At 38.1% G+C, this 25,339-nt stretch overlaps 1 pseudogene; it reads right to left on the bottom strand.

The window, feature by feature from the left end:
- Window positions 1–13,957: 13,957 nt before the first annotated feature.
- On the bottom strand, window positions 13,958–15,280 carry LOC149171298 (mitogen-activated protein kinase kinase kinase 20 pseudogene; annotated as a pseudogene).
- Window positions 15,281–25,339: the final 10,059 nt, after the last annotated feature.

Below are 25,339 nucleotides of genomic sequence, written 5' to 3'. Positions count from 1 at the left end.
TACTAAGAATATTAGGTTAAATCTCTACCATCCACTTAATAATTATTGATAAGTAAATTAAAGTTCTAAAAGCCTTGTTCCAAAATAGATCACTATAATAAAATATTTTCATTGTTAAATGAGTAATGGTTTTTTTGGGCATTGTGATATTGAATAGTGTTTATCCATAATATTATTACAAAGCTTATGTAGAGTAAAAATTTACCCATAATATCAAAGTTTATTTTAAGTTTGAGAATACACAAAAATATATATAATGTGTATAAATCTCTCTACTTAAGAATTTTGTTGCATATTATATATATATATATATATATATATATATATATATATATATATATATATATTATATATTAACTTCTATATTAACATTTTTTATAATTAATAATATTATTATTGAAAATAAAGTTATAATTACGCCGTAAGGCGTTCCCTCTGAGAAAGACATCCCTAAAATGTCACATGTGCGATCCTGAGCCATTGATTCTATGTTAGACGATTGGGGTGTTTTCCGCCGTTGGTTTAATATGTTTTTTTGTTCATGGAAAAATGTCTTTTTTTTTTCCAAAAGAAAAAGAGGGCAGGGCGCGGGTGCTGAGGAGGGCGGCGGACCTGTCATTGCCAGTTGTCATAGCTGATAGCCGATGCCAGGTTCGATGGATTCTTGGCTGTTTGCGAACCGATGGAGGATGTCTTATTGTTCTTGGATGTCTTCTTGGATGTTTTGGAATCGATGGATTTATTATGTTAATTGACTCCATGTGTGCTTTTATGCTACGTGCGCCATGTTCCCACCGGCTGGAAGAGAGAGAGGGAGGATCTGGCTATGGGCTATGAAAGGCTAGGCCTCCTGGCGATGAGACTCTTGGCAATGACTGACAATGATGGGCTATCAGAGAAGGGAGAATGGTTTCGATGAGGGCCACAGAGCACAAAACGTGTCTTTCTTCCCTGCATGAGGGCCGCGTAGGCCGTTTTTTCTTGCATCTGATGACATTTTTTTGCAATGGACAATAACCCTTCCTCGCCAATTCTTTTGGACTTGCCACTATCAAGGTGCACCTTTCTCAGTTTCCTACATGCATTTGCAACTGCATAAATACCTCGATCAGGACAATTAGACACCCTTCTCATATAAAATACTTCCAACTTTGAGCACTTTGAAACAGCCATCAAACCTCTATCACCTAAATGCATGTTTTCAATTTGCAATTCCATCAGCTGTTGCACGTTATAAAGATCTTTAAGGCACAATCTCTGTAGGTTACCTTGCCTTGGCCCTATCTCCTATCTTGTGCTCTCAGAAAGTATCCTATTAATGTGAAGATAATAATTTTCTTTTTTGTGTTAGATTTTATTTTTCTTGATCTTGATGTGTTTCTACAAAGGGCCTTTATCTCGAGCTCTCAGAGGCATATTGTATTTTGATTTGATTTTTCTTGATCTTGATATTTTTCTGCAAAAGGCCTTTATCTTGATCATTGCTCTACTTTTATGCTTTTGTAAAAGACTAGTGTTCAGACTCTCCTTAATGGTGAATCCAATTGGTGATCGAAGGGTTATATCATATATGAATGATGTCCAAGATGATTTTGTTTACATTTATTCTGATCTATGTGCCGTAATGTTAGAAGCTCTTGCATAAAACCCTTCAAGAACACCATCTGTGGATTTGAACATTTTGGAAACCTGGAGCAATATCAAGTTTCAATTATCACTCTCATTAACAAGATTGTATTTTCTTCTATGCTTCCTATTTTTCTAATTTATATGGTCTTATGTTTCAGGCACCTGCAGGAAGTAATGAAATTGTTGGAGTCTTTTATAAAGCCAATGAATATGCTTCGCTGAATCCAAACTTTCTTGGGTGTGTTGAGAATGCTTTGGGCATACGAGAATGGCTGGAATCTAATGGTCACCAGTACATTGTGATAGATGACAAGGAAGGTCCTGACTGTGGTAAGTTGGGTCATGCAGTGATTTCCTTTGTTATGTAGTTAGTACTCCTGCAAAATAAAATTTATTGAAAAATGAAATAAACTCCAACAGATTATAGAAAAGCACACATAAAAATCAGACACAAAATATTGGCGGAAAAAGGCTGAAGCCTCATGCTTCTCTCTCACTTTCATGCATTCATTCATCAAATAATTGAATATAGTGTTACAAATAAATAGATGAGAGACATTGTTCTCAAGATAGTGCGTGCTATCTTATACACTTTTGGTTGAGATAATTTCTCCTTTGGTTGAGATAATTTCTCACCAGACACACACCAATATAGGAGTTACCTAAGCTAACTCCTATCTTAGAGGAACAACCCAAGAGTTAGGCACAAATTCCTAACTTGGAATAATTAATTAATTTATTTATTTTTGGATTTATTATTGTTTTATGAGAGAGTCTAACATTCCCCCCTCAATGATAAATCCAAAAATAAGAACGAGAACCATCTTCCAAGTTCTCATGTTGATCCTCAAAAACATTGCCTGAAAAAACCGCCAAAATTGGATGCTGGAAAAAACACAAATCTGAAGAGAACATGAATCAACTGCATGCTTGATTCATCTCTGAAGGACGCTTGACAACTCCATCATGTGCCAAGCCACAAAAGGATCCAACTGTCCTTTGCTTGAAAACAGCACCCGGTGTCCACTGACACAATTTGATGAACGCCCACTGGCATGTTTTGCTGATGATGATCGCCCACTGGCTCAAGATGTCGAAAAACAACTCGATGTTGCTTTTGCTATGATGAAAGCTGCTCACTGCTGCTTTGGCTATCGATTGCCCACTGGCGAATTTGCTGATGCTCACTGCTGATGACAAATGCCCATTTGCTGATGAAGATGCCCACTGGCTGATGAAGATGCCCACTGGCTGATGAAGATGCCCTCTGGCTGCTTCACTGATATTGTCGAGACTTTCAGTCTGACAACCACTTGTTAATTTCATTGACATTTTCCCCCCTTTGTCAGGTGAAAGGAGAGACAATCTTCTCCAAAATATATTTGAACTCCCCCCCTTCAAGTGTAGGAGAGTTTCACTATTGTACTCCCTCATTCAACTGCATGAGAGTACCATGATCTGTTCACTGTTGGTTGCACTATGTGTGATTGTAGTCGGTTGTAGAACTGAGATAAGCGTTTGACTGTGGATGACCATTCCCAAGGATCGATCCATTCATAATGTATCTTCAATCTGGCTGATTTTTGTTGGTTGCGACATTTTTCTGAGGAATGATTGGGCTTGCCACAATGGCAACAAGGATGGAGATCAAAACACTGATCTTCCATATGACCGGTTCTTTGACAATGAGAACATTTCGGTTGGACATTAACTTCAGGTTGCGTGCAATTCTGTTTGTCTGCAATTTTCTCAGAACCTACTGAGGTGAGTTGTTCAAGAAATCCTGCACTCACAAACTTAATTGGCTTGGAATAATCTGGGATATGTAAGTTGGTGTCATCAGTGACATATCCTAAGCCTCGTCGATTCTTGTTATTTTGAATTTCTTCCCAGGGCTTGATGATGGGTTTGGAAGAAATTTGAATTTGATCATGAACAACTTCGACACTTGAAGTTGTTTGGATGAGTGATTTGGAATCAACATTTTTATCTTCATCTGTATGGTTGAATGACTTGGAAGAAGCACTCTTTTGTTGCAGCTCATCTCTTTGTAGTTGCAACTCTAGTTGAAGAAACTCAATGGTTTCATGTGTTTGTTGTAGATTCTGTGAAAGATTAGCAAGAGTTTCTTTTCTGACGTGCACCATGTCTTCATCACTGGAGATAATCAAACTGTGAAGAATGTGTAACCACTGAATATGTTGCGCCATCTGAACTTGCTCACTTGAAATCAGGCTCTCTTGTCGTAGATGTCGTGCTTTGAACTGTTTCACTTGATTTTGTTACTTGAATGACAGGCTCGCTTGCTATGGGACTTGAATGGCATGCTCGCTTGATTTTTTGCTTATTGTACTTGCTGAGAACACTTGCTAGAGTTGTAGAACTTTCTTGCTTAAACTCTGGAATTCACGCTCGCTTGATGACGATTGTGTTTGTGTGAATGCTCACTTGCCTTACTTGATGACTTCACGCTCACTTGAAGGAATAGCTACGCTCGCTTGATGTCGATCTCAACTTGCTTGATTGGTGTTAGAGTTGAACTTGTTTGGTTGCTTTGATGGTTGTTTCAATGATCTTCACTCTGGCTCACTTGAAGGTTTGAACCTTGTACAGTTTTGACACAAATTGCTTGAATGAATACTCACGCTCGCTTGCAGGAGATGTGAACTTGTTGTTTGTTTCATTTGGAGTTAAAACTCATGGACTCACTTGATTGTGCTTTAAAGGAAGGGTGTCGAACACTGTCGAAAATGCACCCAAAAAAGCTTACAATGATTTCAATGATTCACTACAATGAATTCAATTTGACTCAATTCAAGACTTGGGTGTCGGTTTCAACCGAGAATGCACCCTTACAATTCAATGTAATTTGAGTTTGGTTACAAGTTCAATAATGTTGATGTAGAATGTGCTCTGAAACGTTGAAGTTTACAGATTCATTAACTTGATTGTAGTGATGTAGACAATGCTTTGAAATGCTGGAGTCTGCAGATTCAAGAACTTGATTGTATTGAGTGAAGTTGTTCATTGAGGTAGAATGCCGATATTGAAAACTTTGATTATTTGTTGTAGTGATGCAAATGCATGTGTTGAGCTTAATTATCCTTCCTTGCAACTATTTCGTTATAGGTGTTGTGCTTGTTGCATTGTATTTTATGTGTGCATGAAATGAGATCATTTATTTGTCAAAACTAGACACAAATCATAAGAAAAAAAAACATGAAGCATGCACCATCATCAACACACCCTTCGTGTACCTAAGATCCCCTTATTCAATTTCGGGCGGATCTAGGACACAATCAACACAAAAAATGATTTCTTTATTAAACATTGAAGTACATCAATCTTCACCTTCACAACATCGTGACTGAAATTTCTCAAGCAATGAGAATGTCAAGCTCACAAATGCTTGAAGCAACTTGTCTTCAAAAAGTGCCTCTTATGACTTCAAATATGACTAAATGAAATTCACCTTCAACAACAAATAGAAACCTTCCATCTGTGCCAGGTACATGAAAAAATGGGCATTTTACAATATACAAGAATCAGGAGTACATTACATATTTATGAAGACCGAACCTAGCTACCTATTTCAACAAAGAAATCTGCATCTAGCTTTCCCATCTCACACATTCTGCTCTGCAGTCTCTTGTAATGAACATAGGGGCGTTTCACTTACAGCTGCTAAGGAGTCTCCGTGGAGGTAGACATCATGTTTGGGGCAGCCAGAAAATTTACAATGATATTAAAGCACTGGAATTCAAATTGTCACCTTCGTGGTTGCCTCAGGCAGTGTGGTAAAATAGTCAGTCGACAGCAGGAAAAACTGGAGAAAAGCCCGTGGCTCACGTCTGACCTTCAAAATTTGGATCATGAAGAATAACAAGGGCCCAGGCCCCAAACACACAATCTGCAGCAGGAAATTAACAAAACCACAAATTGCTTTGCTTCCAAAAGTTCAGATACCAATAAAAACAGATGCTCACACCCAAAAAATCGAGGGGAAAATGCCCATGAACAGTTATTCCGCCACCATGATTTGAGATGCCAATGAAAACAGCTTCCCATGCCAAGGAAATTGAGGGTAAAATGTCCACGAATTCTTGTTTTCACTCCACAAATTTAGATGCCCATGCCCATGAAACAGAGGGCAAAACCTCCACAAGTTCAGACGCCCAGAAAAATGATGATTGAAACATGCCTGATAACTTGGTTGCTCCACAAATTAAGAAAATAATTGTTTTCTCATTTCTTCTTTTCATGTTCTTGATGTCTTGCAATCTAATTCAAGGATCCCTGTTGTGAATGTCTGTTGTAGTGAAATGCAGCAGAAAATTCCAGAACAGAATTGAAAAGCACAGACTATAGCTTGTATGCATAAAGGTCTTGCAGAGAATCGTAACTTGTAGATTTTTTAAAAAATAATGAAGATATCTTCGAGCTTCAAAAACCATAAGTTCCATCCAGGCAACGATCACACAAGTAGCTCCACACAGTCGCAGCACTTTTAACGAGCCCAATAAACGCCTTGGCTCTGATGACAGAGTTGAACTGGCAGTCTCGCATTTCACCAAGCTGTTATGTACGCTGGTAACTTCTTCGTCGCTTGGAGTTAGTTACAAATAATCTCGCTTCAGATGACTAAAGGTATTGGTTCAATTCTCCTCAGAGTTCTGCCACACCTGATTCAATTCTCCTCAGAGGTCTACCGCACCAACAAGCTTCACTGTTGCCGAAAAGAAGGCGGATCCTCCCTTATCGAATGGCCCTTGGCAGCGCGCACATTCCAAAGAGCTTCACTTCGATCCTATCTTGGAATGAGGAGGATTACATGCTAACTTTCCAAAGCTCTGATACCACATATTGAAAAATGAAATAAACTCCAACAGATTACAAAAAAGCACACATAAAAATCAGACACAAAATATTGGCAAAAAAAGGCTGAAGCCTCATGCTTCTCTCTCACTTTCATGCATTCATTCATCAAATAATTGAATATAGTGTTACAAATAAATAGATGAGAGACAGTGTTCTCAAGATAGTGTGTGCTATCTTATACACTTTTGGTTGAGATAATTTCTCCTTTGGTTGAGATAATTTCTCACTAGACACACACCAATATAGGAGTTACCTAAGCTAACTCCTATCTTAGAGGAACAACCCAAGAGTTAGGCACAAATTCCTAACTTGGAATATTTAATTAATTTATTTATTTTTGGATTTATTATTGTTTTATGAGAGAGTCTAACAAAATTAATGTGTCTTTTTGAAGTTCTTAATTTAACATGATCATATGCATAGAAGTTGCGCAGGGGATAACTTAAAATTATCTGTAGTTTCAAAACATAGAAGAGAAAGTTTCCAGTGTTGCCAGGATTGTGGCTTGAACCCGCCATTAGCCAAGTTTGAAATGAGTCATCAGGCAAATGTGTTTTTCCAACTTGTCCGAGTCAAACTTGGTTGTTGACAGAGTTTGATTTTTCAACTTGTCCAAGTCAAACTTTTTTGTTGATAGAATTTGACAGAGTTTGTTGTGAGTTTGACCTCTGAGTATGAGTATGACTTAGTTGACTGAATCAAACTTGTCTAATAAGGCCTATAAAAACCCTCATGCAGCCCAATTTAGGTTATTTTTACCTCTGCTAGGTTCATTGCTTCTCTACTGGGTGATTAATTTCTGTGAAAATAGTATTTGTCTTTTTACTAGCCTATTTTGTTTCTTGTTGTAGGTACATGTTCTGTTGGGTTGTTGTGGTACTTCCCATTTTCTCTCCTAACAGTCACCTAACCGTCAAGGGTAACCAGCTCCACACAAGAACAGGTAATTCTTTGTTTTCTGTTAACGTAATAGCGATTCTATATGGGTATTCATCTGCTGTACTTAGTTAATTAAGTTTTTTGGCAAAGAGAGTCTGTTAAATCCCAACTGTTTGATCAGATCTATAATATGTAATTTGAAATCCAGTACCTCATATTGTATTTCCAGAACACTACTGTTTGTTTATGAAACTCAGTCATGTATCTTAGGGCTTTTGGATATCCCTTCTTTTTCAATGCCTGAAAAGATCAACTGCGTACTTAACAGAGGATTTGAAATGGTTCCCAAATCTTGATTATGATTTTGCCAGTCTTTCTTTATAATCTAATTCATACCCTGTCCTCGCTCAGAAACATTCCTTTTGTAGTTGACACATTGATGTCCAGGTGTTGAAGAATTTCACTGTGGTTGTAATCCTCTATTTGGATGTGGGGGTTGTATAAGGAGAGGGTTGAGATTGTGTCAAATAACAACCATTATGCGAAGCCTTTTCAGGCTACTAGATAAATCCCTTCTTTTTCAATCCTTTTTCTACTGTTTGGATTGGCTTATATTACTTCTGAATTCAGAACAACACAGAGAATGTGCTGCCCGGATTTAAATTTGGGACATCACTTATCCAAGCACTTAAACTTGCTGCTAGACCACATTCTGACGTTCAACTTGTTTGCAATTTTGCTAGGTTGCAGCATTGAGAATGTCCTATGTGATTGATGAGTAACGTTGATATTTGCATCTTGCAGCAGTTTTACTCACAGTTAAAAGGGAATCTCATATATGTCTGTTCTATAACACTGTTAGCTTTTCTCACACTTATTTGTTTTTAGATTGGTGAATTCTTAGAAATTCCTTTGTGCAATGCCCGAAACAAAATTAAATTCCAGAATAGATCCATAGAAAGAGGATTGAAAAAGGAGATGTTTGACAAGTAACCCATGTCATTGGAACATTATGTCTTTTTTCCTGTATACAATCTTGGAACACCTGCATTATGCATGTTACACAACTCAGATATGTAATTGTAACAAATATCTACCGAATTTTGAGCAAAATTGATGAAAACTTAGAAGAATCAGACTATAGGAACAAGGGAAAATATTATCTTCCTCACTATAAGCTAGTTTTCATTTAAAAATAATATCATGTTATTTTTTGCAAGCCAAACCCCCTGCAGACAAATCATGGCAAAGCCCTATGGGAAACAATTCATTTGTCCTTGTACCTGGTGATAAGGATTGTCCTTTCTACCCATAACACCATGCAGAAAAATCATGGCAAAGCTCTATGGGAAACAATTCATTTATCCTTGTACCTGGTGAGTCATCACACCTCATATCCACATGGATATGTTGAATTTAGGGTCTTCTTAGGGAACACTAATTTCCTCACAATTTCAGAAAACTTCACTATGACCTCAGAAACCCTGTCCCCATTCATGGTTGTGCTCAGCACCATATTTTCTATCCAATCCATAATCAATTTAGAATCTTCCATTACCTGGAGCCTGGCATTATCTTTTTGAACTGCATGTTGCAGCAATAATCTTAAGTCATGGAATTTTGCTCTACTATTTGTCCCTTGGCCTATAGCATACTTGAAAGAGATGAATGGGATTCACTGAAATATAAAATGCTGCCAGAACCACATTTAGCTAGAATTCATTGGCAAGCACTGTGAAAGAAACCTCAAGTCTTGTCTTTCTCTATCTCTGGGGTTTTTAAAATTCTTTGAGCTTTGACATTTTTAGGCTTCCATGATCCTCCATAGGCAAATCTAATTTGATGGCCAATCGGTATTGTAGGAATATCCTTATCTTGTAATATCATGTTATTTTTTGCAAGCCAAACCCCCTGCAAACAAATCATGGCAAATCCCTATGGGAAACAATTCATTTGTCCTTGTACCTGTTGATAAAGATTGTCCTTTCTACCCATAACCCCCTACAGCCAAATCATGGCAAAGCCCTATGGGAAACAATTCATTTATCCTTGTACCTGGTGAGTCATCACACCTCATATCCACATGGATATGTTGAATTTAGGGTCTTCTTAGGGAACACTAATTTCCTCACAGACAACAAAGTGATAGCCTATTGCCTCAAAAACAGGTGCATTTGCTCCCATTAGTTAACCAACAACTTTGATTGAATTGAACTCAACAGTCGTTTGCCCAGGTTGGTTCTTTCTATTGTGATCTTTGATGATACAAATGTAAATCTAAATAGTTTTCAACCTATGAAAAGATCAATTCATGCCAAAACTCTAGGGGTAAGCCAGGGAGTCTAAATTGCACTAGATTAGATGATGGCTATGCTTCAAAGGGATTGGCACAGTTTGCCATATCATCCATAAACCTCCTCCAAACACGGTGTCTGTATTCAGGAATCAAGAAGAATACCATGATAAATCCTTTTGATTGGAGTGTTATGGCTTTAAACCATTCTGGGTCCCAGTCTCCCAATTAAACTTGATCCATTTGGATATAGTATTAGTGGATCACCAAATTGTTGCAGGAGCAAACAAAGAGATCCATTGTTTTGTTAAGTACAAATATTATACGTTATTGAATGACTTTAATGCTAGTGACCACTTTAGTGTTCAAGTCATATTAATGTTGGTAAATGTGACATGTAACATCAAAAGCACAAGTTAGTGCAAGGTAGTTAAACAACCATAACTTCCTAAGGGTGTCTTATGTGAGAGAGTATGATTTTTCTGTCTTGTATAATTTTTGTAATATCATCCATAAAAATAATGTTATATGTTCTCTCCATTATCATTTGACTCTTATTTATGTGTTTGCATTCCAAAGTTAACATCAAAGCATGTTAAATGAGGATCCAAGCATAGTTTTGTGCATGTATGCAGCTGAGTTCAAGACAACGAGATTTTTTAATAGGCATCAAGTTAGGTCAGAATGAAGCAATTGTTGAGATCATAAATCAATAATGAAGAAGAGATGTTGGGAGGTTATATGAGTTTGTGCCTAAGAAGGATCCCTTTTTTATTCACGAAAAAAACATTATAATATGTTATAGGAGAAATCAAAATATACATTTTCATTTTTTTTTATTGACACTTTCAGAACTGTAGGTCTCTGTGACCTTCTGTCTAGAAGACCCCAAAAGGGTTTTTTATAACCTAATTTTTACAGTCATCTGTAGGCATTTTTTGCCTCAACTTTTCTAGAAAGCACCATATTTACATTCAAATTTGCCTAAAATTAGGCTATTACATAAAGTTATAAACAATTCAGAATATTAACTTCTAGAGCAAAATATCTGATTTTTTTGTGAAAATCAGTGTAGGGAAGGAACTGATGCTGGAAGGAAAAATTCATCCGTAACTTTGTAGACATTGCCCTTCCTGCAGTGATAATACTTCTTTAGGTAATCTGTTTTCTTGTTTATTGAATTCTCTATAGATGCGTGAGAAAAATATTTCACAAAACTTCATCTCCGGTAGCAGCCTTAATCTCCTTTCTGAGTTTTTGTTTAATTTCTATTCCATCCATGGACCATGATAGAAAATCCTCTGCCATCAATTGTACATTAGCCACAGAGTAGATACAAAGTCTTATAAATTTGTAGCATTTTTTTTGTCATTCAAACATTAAGAAAGTGGAAAACAAATACATGCATGTGCATTTGCATTTAGAATGCATGCAAAAATTGATTTAGGACAGTGCATCTTAGTGTGTGCTCTCTCTATGTTGAAACAATTTCACTTCTCTTTCCTTAGCAGCTAGGATTTTCATTGCAAAAATAAAATAAACGTTTGTTTATCATCTTAGATTGCATATTTAGGAATTGTATATCTACATCACGTGGTCAACCTTAAAGGAAAATCTCTTAAGAAAGATCAACTGTAAAATAAATTTCAATAAACACACTATACCTTACCGCGTTTCCTTTGCAACATTAGGTGCAAATGCTAGTTTAATTATTTTTAAATTTTTAATAATACAAAATATATTGTATAATAAATATTATTTATTAACATTTCCTAATTATAAATTATAACCCTTACCAGCTATTTAATTTATAATTAATAACATTAATATGAAAATTTCTATTTGAATTCTCCGGAGGCCAACATCGACATATTGTGGACCTGGGTTTTGTCTCCATCCTCAAAGTTGGCACATTCTAGTGGACAAATTTTCTGCAATTATCAATGTACTTAAATAGCTTTTTAAAGCTCTGTCTTCCAGATGTTTCCGATACTTCAATGCCAACGACTTCTTCACCACTGGTACAAATCCATAAATCTGTCCAGTTCACAATTTTCTTCAAGCTATCCCTGCAAAAAGGTTATGATTCTGAACGCAGCAAGAACCTCTTACAGCATTGATTACAAATCTGTCATACCTGTCAATGCTCAGCATTAATTATAAATCAGTCATATCTGTCAATGCTCCTGTGTTATGCACATGTGCCTAACTCTCCAAGGAGGGTTGGCCGATCTTTTGCCAAAATATTAGTTAACGCCCGTTAATGTCGAAACTTGGCTTTCGCATGTTATCGCGTATGCATATCCTCGGGCATTAAATACCCTGGAGATGGCTGGTTAACTCTTTCCGATCTTTTGAGTTCAAAAATTGAAAGCATCTAATCACACATTCTTAAAAAAATAATAAGTAATAATTCCGAATAGCAATTCGAACAGCCTGCATGGCTGCTTATTTCCTCAGGAACATTTTTCTTTGCAAATTACTTTCTGCTTTCTATCTTCCATCTCTGCTATACCTCCTTGAAGTTTCAATAAAGAAGGATCTAGAACAGCTGTCTAAGTAATAATTCCCCATAGCAATTCGAACACCTTGCATGGCTGCTTATTTCTTCAACAACATTTTTCTTTGCAAATTACTTTCGGCTTACTATCTTCCATCTCTGCTATACTTCCTTGAAGTTTCAATAAAGAAGGATCTAAAACATTGAATCTTGATTTTTTTGGTTGTTTTTTATGCATTTATAGATTCAGTACCCTAAAAAAAAATTCTGGGCACTCAGATTGTATAAAATTCACTATTGAAATTTGCAGTTCCAACACATTTTTTCCTAATTTCAAATAAATTTAACCAAAAAACATAAAACAATTAAACTACATTGTTTCTTTAAAAAAAACACAAATCTTGTCTGAGTTTTTATATATGGTCTGGTTGTCAGTCATGGTAAGCAATCAATGGTTTACTACCTTTCTCTCAGCCCAAAGATTTTGTTATCTTGTTATCTCAAATGAACTTTTGTTTTTGAGTAACAAATAACCAGCCTGTCCATGGCCATAAATATACGGGACTATATATGCTCTTCGTTGAATAACTGACTCGCCAAATCCAATAATAAGCCTATGAAACCTTGTGCATTCATAACCCATTGACGCAGCTGCAACAGATCTGAAGTTCCAATAATTGGTTTTCATGACAATGTATTTCCCAGGCTATCGGGCCATAAATGAACGGCAGCTGTATACCCTCATCGTTCGATTTCGGCCTTAGCAAAATCGAACGGTGGGCTGTACCGTTCGATTTCGGCCTTAGTAAAATCGAACGGTGGGCGTATACAGCCGCCGTTCATTTATGGCCCGATAGCCTGGGATTTATTGGTTGCCTTCTACATGGGTCTTCTGCACCGAGCAAATAGGAGATACATACCATGTATATAGCCACTTATCATAGGCAATTTCAAATTCATGGACGGTAGGGACATTGCCACTACAGTGGCACTTGTTTATATATAATATGAGGATGGCAAAGAAAGTTATATACTAGTTTTTTAACAGAGAACAGGGAATCGAAGAAACCACTAACAGAACCTAAAGAGGGAACTGAAAAACGAGTCTGCAGAATTATCATAGTGGTTGGGTTTTAAAACCTTGTTTCAAAATGGAAAACAGGGGCAAGGGTAATTGAGTTGAAGGGCCTGGAGATATATATTAAAAAGGCACACGGATGGGGGCACTAAAATTTCAACCTGCGGAATTAAGCATTAATTTGCGAACAATATCTTTTCATTCAGTTAACTAGTAAACAAATCATTAAAAACTCATGTGGCCTGTGATGTTGTCGTAACTTGTAAAACTGTCCTTCAATTTATGTGCTATATCAATATATGAGAACAGGGTATAGTCCTGGTTGATATATATATATAATGTTTTGGCCAAACTGAAAAGGAAAAATATTCACACAAACAAGATTGCAAGTGAAATAAGCCGTTAAGAAATCATATATGTAGCTGAATAAACTCGGTTGTAAGTAATATTGAATCAAATTTACAAGAGGGGTGAGTGTTAGCTCTGCAGCTAATGTCCAATTGCCCTTTTATCATATATTTGTCACAAAGTTGTGCAGTAAACATACTACTACAACAGGGACAGCAAGCTGCTCCTGCCTTAGTAGAAGTCTACTTATCATCAAAGATGTAAAATGTTTCTCAAGTACTGATCTATTATGAATCCCGGATCACCACCAGCAATGTTCTGAAATGAATCTCTGTAGATGTATCAAGCTTCATCAATCAAATGGATGCTGCCGCCATTGGAGCAAAGTGCTGGAAGATGATTGATTTTCAAGCTGAGCTGCAGAGGCTGCAGTGCCCAACCATTCATCTAGTTCACCTCTTGGCTGCAGCTCTTCCCAACTGGCAGTTTGCAAGCTGGCAATGCATTTTTCTTCTCTGAATGGAGTCTCCTTGATGGAGTCTAAGTTTGACAGAGGTTTATCTGAAGTTGGTGAGTTACCTCTTGAAGATCTCACAACAACTCGCTTATCATGAGGAATTGCAGACCAATTAGGCCAGCCAGCAACATCTCCAGATTTACAACCTGCAGCCAGTGCCATCACTCTCTCCCTAGGAGAAGGCCTTTGGCATTGGTTGATTGACATATTCACCTCTGGATTGCTTTCCCCTGTTGGGCTTGGGATGCTGAGCGACGATATGGGAGTAGTCTGGTAGGAATTCCATACTTGATTCCCAAAATCCAAATTACTGGTTGGGGACCCTGGACCCCTAATGGCCTCTTCCTCCATGGTAGAGCAGTCCTCATTTAGAAAAGGATGGTTCAAAAGCTCTGCACTGGTCCACCTCTTCTTGGGATCTCTTCGAAAACATTTTTCTAGGAAATCCTGGGTCTGAGCTGAAATCGATGAAGGCATCTCAGGCAGGTCCTCTGTGCAGCCAATTTGATACATCGCGGCAAGGAAATTAGAAGCTTGGCTCCATGGAGGCCTGCCAGTGGCCATCTCCAGCACAGTGCAACCGAGAGACCAAATATCAGAAGCAGGTCCCTGCTCCACCTGGTTCACTACCTCTGGAGCCATCCACAGAGGGGTCCCCCTCAACTGCAGGGTCTCCTGGCCCTCCTTCTCATCACCCAACCTCTTAGCAGAACCAAAGTCAGCAAGCTTCACACCGTTGGCACCCACAAGAATATTCTTCCCCTTGATATCACAGTGCACAATCCCCTGCCTGTGGAGGTAATGGATTCCATGTAGGATGTCATGGGTGTATGCCCTGATCACAGAATCGTTCAGCCTCCCTCCAAACTTAATCAGTAGATCCCCCAGGCTGCCGCCCGGCATGTACTCCATGAATAAATTGTGCGTCCCCAAGCCGTTCTCTACGCTATAATTGCCCCCAAGACAGCGAACAATGTATGGAGAGTCCATACACTGCAAAATCCTATGCTCATTCTCCAATGCCCAACTATAACCATTTGCGGATTTGACTGCAAAGAGTTGGCCATTAGAACTGTTCATGGCAAGGCTAACCATGCCATGAGCTCCGGCCCCAATACTGGCACCCCTCACCCATCCCTCCTCCAGTTCGATCTCCATTCCCACCCAATTCAACAGAAGATGAAATGTTGTTTTGTGAATTGTGTGGACCCTCCGTTTCTGTTGCTGCTGTGGTGGGTTATAAAGAGCGGGTTAGGAAAGCCGCATTGAGACCCTGGCGGTGCTCTTCTTGGCGCCTAAATTAGCCAAGTTGCAGCCTGCCCACTGTTTGTTTTCTTAGCCGACCAAGTTCTCTGGTGGCCGCCCTTCTTGTTTTCCTTTCTTTGCTTAAAAAAGGGCGCCATTAGCTCGCTTGCATAGCGTGTCAGCCAGAATGATGTATACGGTAAGTGAAACATTATCCACCCCAGAGAATCCGTTTTATGGCTTTTGAGACACAAATGTCAGACACGGATAGCCGACTGACAACTACGCCCCTACAATGGCGGAGGGGTCACTAAAAACGTCCCGTTCGCTTTCGGGCGATGGCTGTAATGGCTGGATATTAAGAGATTGCGTTGGCTGTATTGGGTAGATATTTTGAGATTGCGTTGGCTTTCTGGCGATGGCGATGGCGATGGCTGGATTGGCTGAATATTAAAAAATTGTCTCAAAGAAAGCAAGCAGTTGTCTGTAACTATTGATTTCAGGCGAAGGCTGCAGATTAAGAGATTGGGTCAAAGAAATCAAGCAGGCTGATTCAAGCAACTTTATGTTGCTGCAGCAATGGATATCAAATATTATCGTTTTTTGAGTATCGAGAGCAGTGAGATATTTTTCAGTTTTTAGTTTTTATGTTTAATATGGGAAGATACTTTTCAGTAAAAGATAAAAGTTTTTGATAGTTTAATATTATTAAAAAAAATATTTATATGTGATTTGAGTATCGAGAGCAGTGAGATATTTTTCAGTTTTTAGTTTTTATGTTTAATATTGGAAGATATTTTTGAGTGAAAGATAAAAGTTTTTGATGGTTTAATATTATTAAAAATAATATTTATATTTTATAACTACTTGCTTTTAGTGTGATTTTTTAGAAGTGTGTTTGTCAAAATTTTAAAAAACGCACTAAAGACAACTCCATTTTATAATACATATATTTTTTTAAAATTTAAAATTAATTTGTTATGTTTTTTATAAGAGTTAAAGGGTGTTGAAAAAGGCCTAAAGAAATGTGAGAACACGGTTGGAACTACTGCAAATCAATTCCAAACACCAAAACTCTAGAGGACGGAGTTGGTGATGGGACTTGCTTTCATATTGCTTGGGAGTTGGTGAGAGGAAAGAGTATGTATTTTTAGCTTTTCCAAACAGAAAAACATTTAATTTTAGAATGAGACACCTTCAAAGACAAGGTGTTGGAAAAGGCCGAAGAGGAAAGAGTATGTATTTTTTGCTTTTTCAGAAAAGTGGAAACGAAAAGCATTTCATTTTAGAATGCGACACCTTCAAAGACAACACGGAAAGTTAGGCAGAAAGCTAGCTCTTGGGATAATCTATTCAGCAAAAGATTTGTGGTGAAATTGAAAACGTTTATTGTAAAACTTCACAAAAAAAAATCAAATACCAATCTATCTCATAAACTATCTTTAACCTCGTAAACATTAAAATAATTAATTTTTATTTCTTCTTTCTTAATTAATATATTAATTACTAACTACACTTTTTTCGCCAAACCTAAATCTTCAAAATATAGCTCATGGATATTATTATAAGAAGTGTGCGCATTTAGAAGGTCTTTGTAATCAAGGTATTGTAAAAGAAAGGAATATTTAAAATCGTTATTTTAAAATGATTGTTTTAATTATAATACAGGTTGATTTTGGTATTTTATAATAAATAGTTTATATTATATTATATATTAGGAATTTTGTGGAAATATATTATATAATAATAAATTTAATTATAAGGGTGTTTTTATAGTAAAGATATATAGAGTTTTTTTTACAGTGCATCATTCACCATTATTGTAAGCTCGAAGTTATAAGTCAAAGCTATGTAAAAATTATGTGAGGTTTTATGTTAGGTCTTTTAGATCTGTGTCTTGTTATTTGAGTTTGTATCTATTTTGTTTGGTTGGACCATGCCTTGTCCCTTGAAAGCTTCACCTAGGCAATCTTGTCCTTGATCGGATTGGAGGACCTTAGGAGGTTTCTCATGAGGACTCATGGTTTTATGAGAACTTGCATTTTGTAGGGGTGATCACGAGTATATGGGTCGGTCTAACCCACATCAAAATGCACCTATGTCATTCCACATGGTTATTGTTTATATCGTTTGTAGGTTACCTTACCCTTGGTGCAATATTACTTATGACAACTCTCACAACATAGCAGTGCCTTGTGACAACTTTCATGTTCCCTAAGGCAATTCATGCTTCCCAATGCAAAATGGTTGAAATGGTCAAAAAGTCAACCCAAGTTCAATTGTCCAACAAGATTAGAGGATGTCATCTCATGTGGAAATTTTCCAATCATAGCATCTGTTGAAAAGTTGTGGATTGGTCAAACTTGGTCAATAGTTCCAGGTGGATTTTCAGGTAGAGCATTGGGCAACTTCTTGCATGCATTACATCAAAAGTTATCAGAACGACAAGTTAAAGAAAACCCAATTGTTAGATGTAACAGCCCTGGTGAAAATTCCATGTAATAAAAGTTAATAAAGGAAAAATAATAACCACAATTATAGGGCACTTATTCCAAGATGAATGTTGGGCAAGACATCATAGTGTGGGTGTTCATTTGCTTTATTATGGCTAAGGAAATTGGCAAAGGCAATGGAAAAGGCTTTGGAAAGGCAAAATGACATTAATTGGCATTTTATTTATGAAAATAAAGGAAATTAGGAGAAAAGGAAGGTGAAAGGTTGCATGTGAAGAGGAAAATGAAGGAAAATAATGGAAAATGAAGAAAATGGGGGCCTCATTAATAAAAAGGCTTATGAGGGTCAGTTCATGGCTTTTTGGTCAGTTCAGTTTTGGAGCTTTCTCTCTATTCTCTCTCTCTCTCTTGGACACTTAGAGCTTTCTTGGAGCACTTAAACATTGGATCAAGAAGAGAAAAGAAGGCAAGAGGAAGCAAAGATCAAGCAAGGAAGAGCAGGATCTAACAGCTACAGTAGGATTATTTGCAGGTATCAATTTGCATGTGTGATTCCCTTGCTAGATTTAGCATGCATGGCTATGCATGTGTTTTCTTGGTTCTCTTGTTGTCATGGGCATGGGTTTTTCTATGTGTGATAGTTTTTTTCAGCCTAGACTTTCCATTTCCGGATAGCCATGGTGTGGTGCATTCTTTTGTATGTAGTTGAGTTGGATTGTTGGATGGACTCGAAACTGAGTGGGGTGGTCCTAGGATTATTCACAAGGCTTAGGAATCCAGGGATGGGATACATGGTAAAACCTGAATGTGAACACCTCGATTAAGCCTAGGAATCGCTTGATCAGTGAATGACGAGATACGTAGTAAAGCTCAGTGGTGAGTACCCTTGATTATGCCCAGGAATCTTGGGATGGGATACACGATAAATCTCAGAGGGTGGATACCTCGTAGGCCTAAGAATCCCTTGACCGATAATGGCGGGATACATGATAAAGCCGAGAGGTTGGGACAGACAAATCCCTCACAGTGTAGGTGGAGAAATCCGGTGGCATCCATGTTTGTATGGCCTAGTCATTCAGTGGGAATTGGCATAAAGCCTAGTTCTATTGTTGAGGGTAATGTGGTGTAGCCTCGAGAAGCCCTGGTTGATTTGGTTATAAGTCTCACATTCACGCTTAGAATATGGCACGAGGGTAATTGGCTGAAAGAAAGATTCAGTTCAGTCAATCTATGGTCAGGTGGTACGTGGAAGTCTCGAACCTAGTTGACCTAATCATTCATTAATAAGAACTATTTCTCCTTGGTATTTTATGAGAAAATGTACTAGTTCATATGAGGCATTTATGGCTGATGTATCCTTGTTATTTATGTTGGTTATATGCTGGTTATGAGCATGTTTTATGACAATGATGATGTATGGCTCTCATCATGTTTTGATTTGTAAATGAATGTACAATGAATATATGACCTAATAGATGATAATGTAGCTAATGTGATAAGGCATCAATGCTTCTTAACAATTCTCAGATAAGTATGAGACCCATATGCTCAAATATGTTGTTATGACTTGTAGAATGCATATTTGTGACATGTTTGAAGAAATGCCCGTCATGGCTAGTAGGGGTCTAGTAGCTAAGTCTTTGTTCAATTATTTGCATTTGTATCATTGTTTCGATGTTACTTTTCATTTCTGAAAGTTTCATGGAGTTATGGGCAGTGGCCTGAGTCTTCGCCCTAAAAAAGTGGCACAAAAGTTGGGGTCGCGGCTCATAACTAGCTGAAAAAGACCCCAATCACTTGCATGCCCATGTTGCAAGAATGACTAGACGGCCCTAGTCGCATGCATGCCCATGTCAAGGGAGCGACTGAGGCTTTAATGCAATAAGATGTCAATTTGTCTCAGGGGCTAGCCACCTAGATGGGATGGATGGCTCCTGGGGGTTCTGTTGTAGGTGTAGAAGGCCATGTTGTATGTGTTCTACTAGTTCCACTTCCTTAACTATACATGGGAAGTTGAATCAGATTGTAGTAGCCTCTCATCACATGTTTACCCCAACGAACTAGTTAACTTGGGTAAATGTGGGAGGAGGGTGTTATAGAGTGATATCAGAGCACGGTTAAACCCTTGGACTGGATGGGCAGTATGTGTTGGTCATGCATCCATGTCGGTTGCATATGCGTTACTTATACTTGTGGTCTATGTGCTTGTTGCATATGCGTGGTGTTGGTCATGGTTGCAGTGATGTCGTCATGTGAAAGTGGATGGTGTGTTGTTGGATGTGTTTATCAGGAGTATAGTTCGGTTATTCACTGGATATGCATTTCAGTGTTTGTATGTCGTCCATATGTTGATTATGAATACATTGATATGGGTGTAGTTGTCATGTATGAGGTCATGATGTGTGGCTGATATGGTCATGCATTGATGATTGGACTATGGTTAGGATGGTATCTATATGTTGTTATGATTATGTTTATACATGCATTGTGCTAATATGGTTGATCTTGCAGATGAGATATCCTCCGCAAAATATACAGAGGTATGTTGATTATGTTTATATTTTGGTTTAGCTGACATAATATACCTTGCAGGAAGAAGAGAACAAAGATGACTAGCAAGATGGTAGACTACAGCTCCCAAGACTCTCCCTATGGATCAGATGAGCAGTGTGGTGTTGGGCATTCCTCTGACTTAACAAACACATTGAGAAGCTTGAAGGAAGAATTAAGGAGTTGCAAGTCAAATAATGACAAAATCATGCAGGCATAAGAGAAACAAGAAGAAGTCAATGCAGAAATCCTTCAGAGTTTGTTAGACTTGCAAAGACAAGGACCACTTCGGATCAACCATGGAAATGAGAATAGGACTAATGGGGCATGTGGCAGTATATCTCATGGTGGGCACAGGTCAGATAGGGATGACATGGTTAGAGAAGGCAGGTTCTTGGATACTCCGGATCAGAGAGGTGATGGACATAGGTATTATTCTAGTTTTGGTTCTGACAAGCACTATGATCATCATGGGGGATATTTTCCAGATGAGTTTAAGAAAGCTAATCCACCTACCTTTGATGGATATTTAAAGAAGTCGGAGGATATAGAGGCTTGGTTACTCACGATGAAGAAGTTCTTTGAGTTGTATAATTACATAGATAATATGAAGATCGAAGTAGCTATCTTCAACATGAAAGGTAAAGCAGACATCTGGTGGGAAGATATGAAGTGAGTCAGATACATCAGGATAGAAGAGTTGAGTTGGCATGAGTTTGAGAGACTTTTCAAGAAGAAGTACTTATCAGAGAGGTACCACGACAACAAATCCAAGGAATTCTATGAGCTCAAAATGGGATCGATGACAAATGAGGAGTATACGAGCAAGTTGTTGGAGCTACTTAGGTATGTACCATATCTTAAATATGAAAAGGATAAATTTCACAGATTTGTCAGTGGATTTCCATTAACATTTAAGGATTGAATTGAATATGATGAACCTTGGTCACTTGAGGAAGTTATTGGGAAATTGAATCACTGTTATGAGCAGTCAAAACATAAGACATAATCTCAGCAAGGTTGGAAAGGGAAAGACAAAGCTAAAGGTAAATGGCAACCGAAAAGAACAAGGCCTCAGAATGCATAAGAGAAAGATAATGTTGCAACATACAAGAAGTTCAATGTAGCTAGACAGGGACATGGGTCACAACAACATAATAGAGGTGATGGTATGAGATAGTTGGAGTGTTGGATATGTGGTAAATATCATCTCAAGAGAGATTTCCCACAGTATCAGGGCGGTAGGCCTCAAATCTATAGTGCACAGGAGGCGCAGACTCTTGGGGATGTTGGGAAAGTCATTCCTCATATCTATGCAGTGCTAGATAAAAAGCAGGAAGATCACCAAGCATCTATCATTGAGATGGACGGTAATCTTTGTGATCAAGTTGTTTCTATCTTGATTGACCTTGGATCTAATTATAGTTATGTTAACCCTGGCTTGGTGGATGTGTGGTTTGAATAAGGAATTGCATGCAGAACCTTTGTTAGTACAGTTGGATATAGGTACAAAGAAGAGAATTCATTATTGGGTAAGAGCTTGTGCATTTGAAATGAATGGTATGCCTACATCAACACATTTGAATGTATTTCTATTGGGATCATACAATATGTTGTTGGGTATGGATTGGTTGTATCTACATAGGACCAAGGTGGATTGTTATGACAAAGTCATTGAATGTTTGGATGACAATGGAGAGCAAAGAATCTTACAAGGTAGGAAGAAGGTAACATCAGTTAGGATGGTGATAGTTATGTAGGTAAAGCGCAGTCGCGGAAAAGGGTGTGTTATTGGCAATACATATCTCTAGTGACAAAGGTAAGGAGTGAGGATGTGAAGGTATTGAGCAGGTACCCAGTTTTACAGTAGTTTTAGGATGTGTTTCCAACAAAGATTTCATAGTTTCCTCCTCACGGAGAAGTGGAATTTTCTATTGAGTTGGTACCAGAGGCAACACCAGTATCAAAGCCACCTTACAGGATGAGCACTCCAAAGTTAGTAGAGTTGAAGTTGTAGTTGAAGGAAATTCTTGACAAGGGATACATTAGGTGAAGTGTATCGCCTTGGGGTGCACCGGTATTGTTTGTGAAGAAGAAGGATGGTACTCTCAAGTTATGCATTGATTATAGGCAGTTGAATAAGGTGACCATCAAGAAAAAGTATCCATTGTCGAGGATTGATGACTTATTTGATCAGTTAAAGGGAGAAACATTGTTCTCAAATATTGATCTGAGATTTGGATATCCTCAGATATGCATTAAAGAAGAGAACATCTATAAGACAGATTTCCGGACCAAGTATGGGCATTATGAGTTTGTTGTAGTTCCCTTTGGTTTGACTAATGCTCCAGCTACTGTTACGAGAATAAGTACCCTAGGGTGTTGGGTTGGAACCCCAACAGAGCAAGAGAAAACTACAGTAAGAAACACTCATACAACTCAGGCAACATGCTTATATAAACAAACTATGCGATAGTGACCATACCCAGATGTCCTTCGTTTGGGTAGTTCCAACAGGGTTCAGACCCTCTGCAACTCCTGATGATCTTTGAATCTGCAAATCAACCAATTCGAACATACATAGTAGGATATAGATAAATCATTTTAATGAAATTAAATTTATATCATATAAGAAAATTATTAGTTATACATCAAAATAACATTCATACATGAATTACAATAATATCTGATGCATAAACAAAGTTAAACTCATGAACAAGACATCGCTTCTTTTTATTGTAGAAAGCTATAACTAACACGGAGAGAATTCACCTGAGTCTTCTTCTTCCGGCTCCAAGCAGAACCATCCTCCAGATCCGTCCAGTCCCAGTCTTCAACAACCTCCTTCCATAACCAATACCATGATATCTCAAGCAAGAGGGAGAATATCAACAATCAGGGAAACAAGGGTTTCCTTAAACTTGGGGAAGTGCTTGAAGCACAGGGATACTTCACACTCAGTTAGGAATAATCTCAGTATATAATTCTATCTCTTCTCCTCCTTAAGGCCTTCCCATAGAAGTCTATTTATACTTCTCCCAATTAGTTTTTTAGTTAGGAAACAGTTGGGCCACGGGCAATAGGAGGTAATCAACAGGTAAAAACCGTGAACTCTGCCCATAATTAAGGAAATTTATTTTTTTTAAGTGTTTTAACACATATACGCGGGTTGGGTATTGACTAACCCGCGTGTACATGCTTTTATCTCAGGGAAAAGTAGCGTACAGGGAATAAAACACTATTTTTAAAATATTTGGACCAAGTCTGGAAGGAGGGGTTGCCTTAGGCCATAAACCAAGCATCACAAATACCAAGGGTGGTAAATGGTGTTATAACATATGACCCCTAATATATGAGGTCAGAAGGGGTACATGATGGCCGAAATGTATTAATTATATGGAAAGGAATCTTGTCGAGACTGAGAAGGACTTCACCAGAATTCAACTTGCCAAGCCATCGAAAAGAGATCAGAAAGAAACTGTTGTCTGAGGCGGGCATACCCATGCTTAGAGAAAGTAAAGCATGTCTGCATAACAAGTACAAGCGGATCCACTATGTATACAAGTATAAACAACTGAAAGCACATAATGGATCATCTGATCGTGATAAAAAAAGTACATGTCTGAATATCACATATAATAAGATGATTAATGAAGTTGAAAGATGAAGTTGATCACTGATGTCAAAAATTGATCCCAATAATACCAAATGATCATGATGGAATAAAATGATACTACATCGCAATATAAGATGTCGCTATGAAGGACTGGAACATATAAGGTGGATGGTGTCGACTAGCAGTAACAGGAGAAACTGACAAGTGAACCAAAACATGCTGAAGCAACCCAAGGTCTTCACCGACCGCCGTGGTACATTTCTACACAATAGGAATAAATGATCTGAAGTTGACCATGTGAGAAATCGTTTGATTACTGGTCATTGATGTATATCATTAACAAATGCGAGACTACTCACCGATAATGATAATGAGAGTCAAGGTACCCAGTACAATCTAATAAGTGCGAATAAATGAGCTAAAGTCGAACACCTGGAAGAATCTATCAATCAGGGGACAATGATGGTTTACCACTGTCGATAGTTAAGGAATTTGCCACTGATGACTGCAAACCCCAAGGTAATGCCAGATGGACTCTAGATCTTTGTCCCAGAGCAATGAGCCATAGTCGATAGGAAGAGATCCGCTAGAAGGAAGGCATTAAGGCATCCTTCATCAATCTAGTGCGAGTGTAACCCGTAGGCAAATAATGTGGAAGGAATCAGATGAAAAAGATGTAGTAACCCAACCGAAGCACGTTTCCGATGTACACAAGATGAAGCTAGCACACGATAGAAACCCTCTGAACCAACCAATAATGAAAACTGACACAGAGGCAAGGAATCCACCAATAGGGTCAAACGGAAACCAAGGCACTGCACGAATCCCAATGTGTGATAATGAAAGCTGATGTCGAACACAAGGGAAACCACTCAGTCAAAGACCCATGATACTGATCGATGCTGAGCACAAGGTGACCTATCAATAATGAAAATAGGGCCAGGGTGTGGCTCTAGGCCTGCCCTCAGAGTAATATGTTGTCGTCGATAAGGACAAGTCCTGCCTGCAAGAAGTCAATGGAGACCTTATCGAACCGGCACAAGCAGAGGACCAATATAACTGATGTGATGACAAACATGACACTGACAACCAGGGATGGCCAACTGAAAATAGGTCAAGAGACACCGCAGAGAGGCCGACTCAGGCTTACTTCCCTTGAACAAAAGCACGACTCAATGATGACTATATGGCAGCATATGATAACTCTGTATAAGTTTGTCATGCAGGAGGCACGAGTGAACTCTTCATATGATTGGAAGAGGTAACCAATCGAAGGAGAACTGACTCAATAACAAGGTTAAGGTGTACCTAAGTCAAACTAAATCCTGCCCAAAATGGAGGAGAGACTTTATT

This window comes from Pinus tabuliformis, chromosome 4_2 (assembly GCF_031772625.1).
Source record: "Pinus tabuliformis cultivar Carrire ecotype Pingquan chromosome 4_2, CPIR1, whole genome shotgun sequence".
Lineage (NCBI taxonomy): Eukaryota > Viridiplantae > Streptophyta > Pinopsida > Pinales > Pinaceae > Pinus > Pinus tabuliformis.
This window is presented reverse-complemented; position numbering and strand designations above follow the sequence as displayed.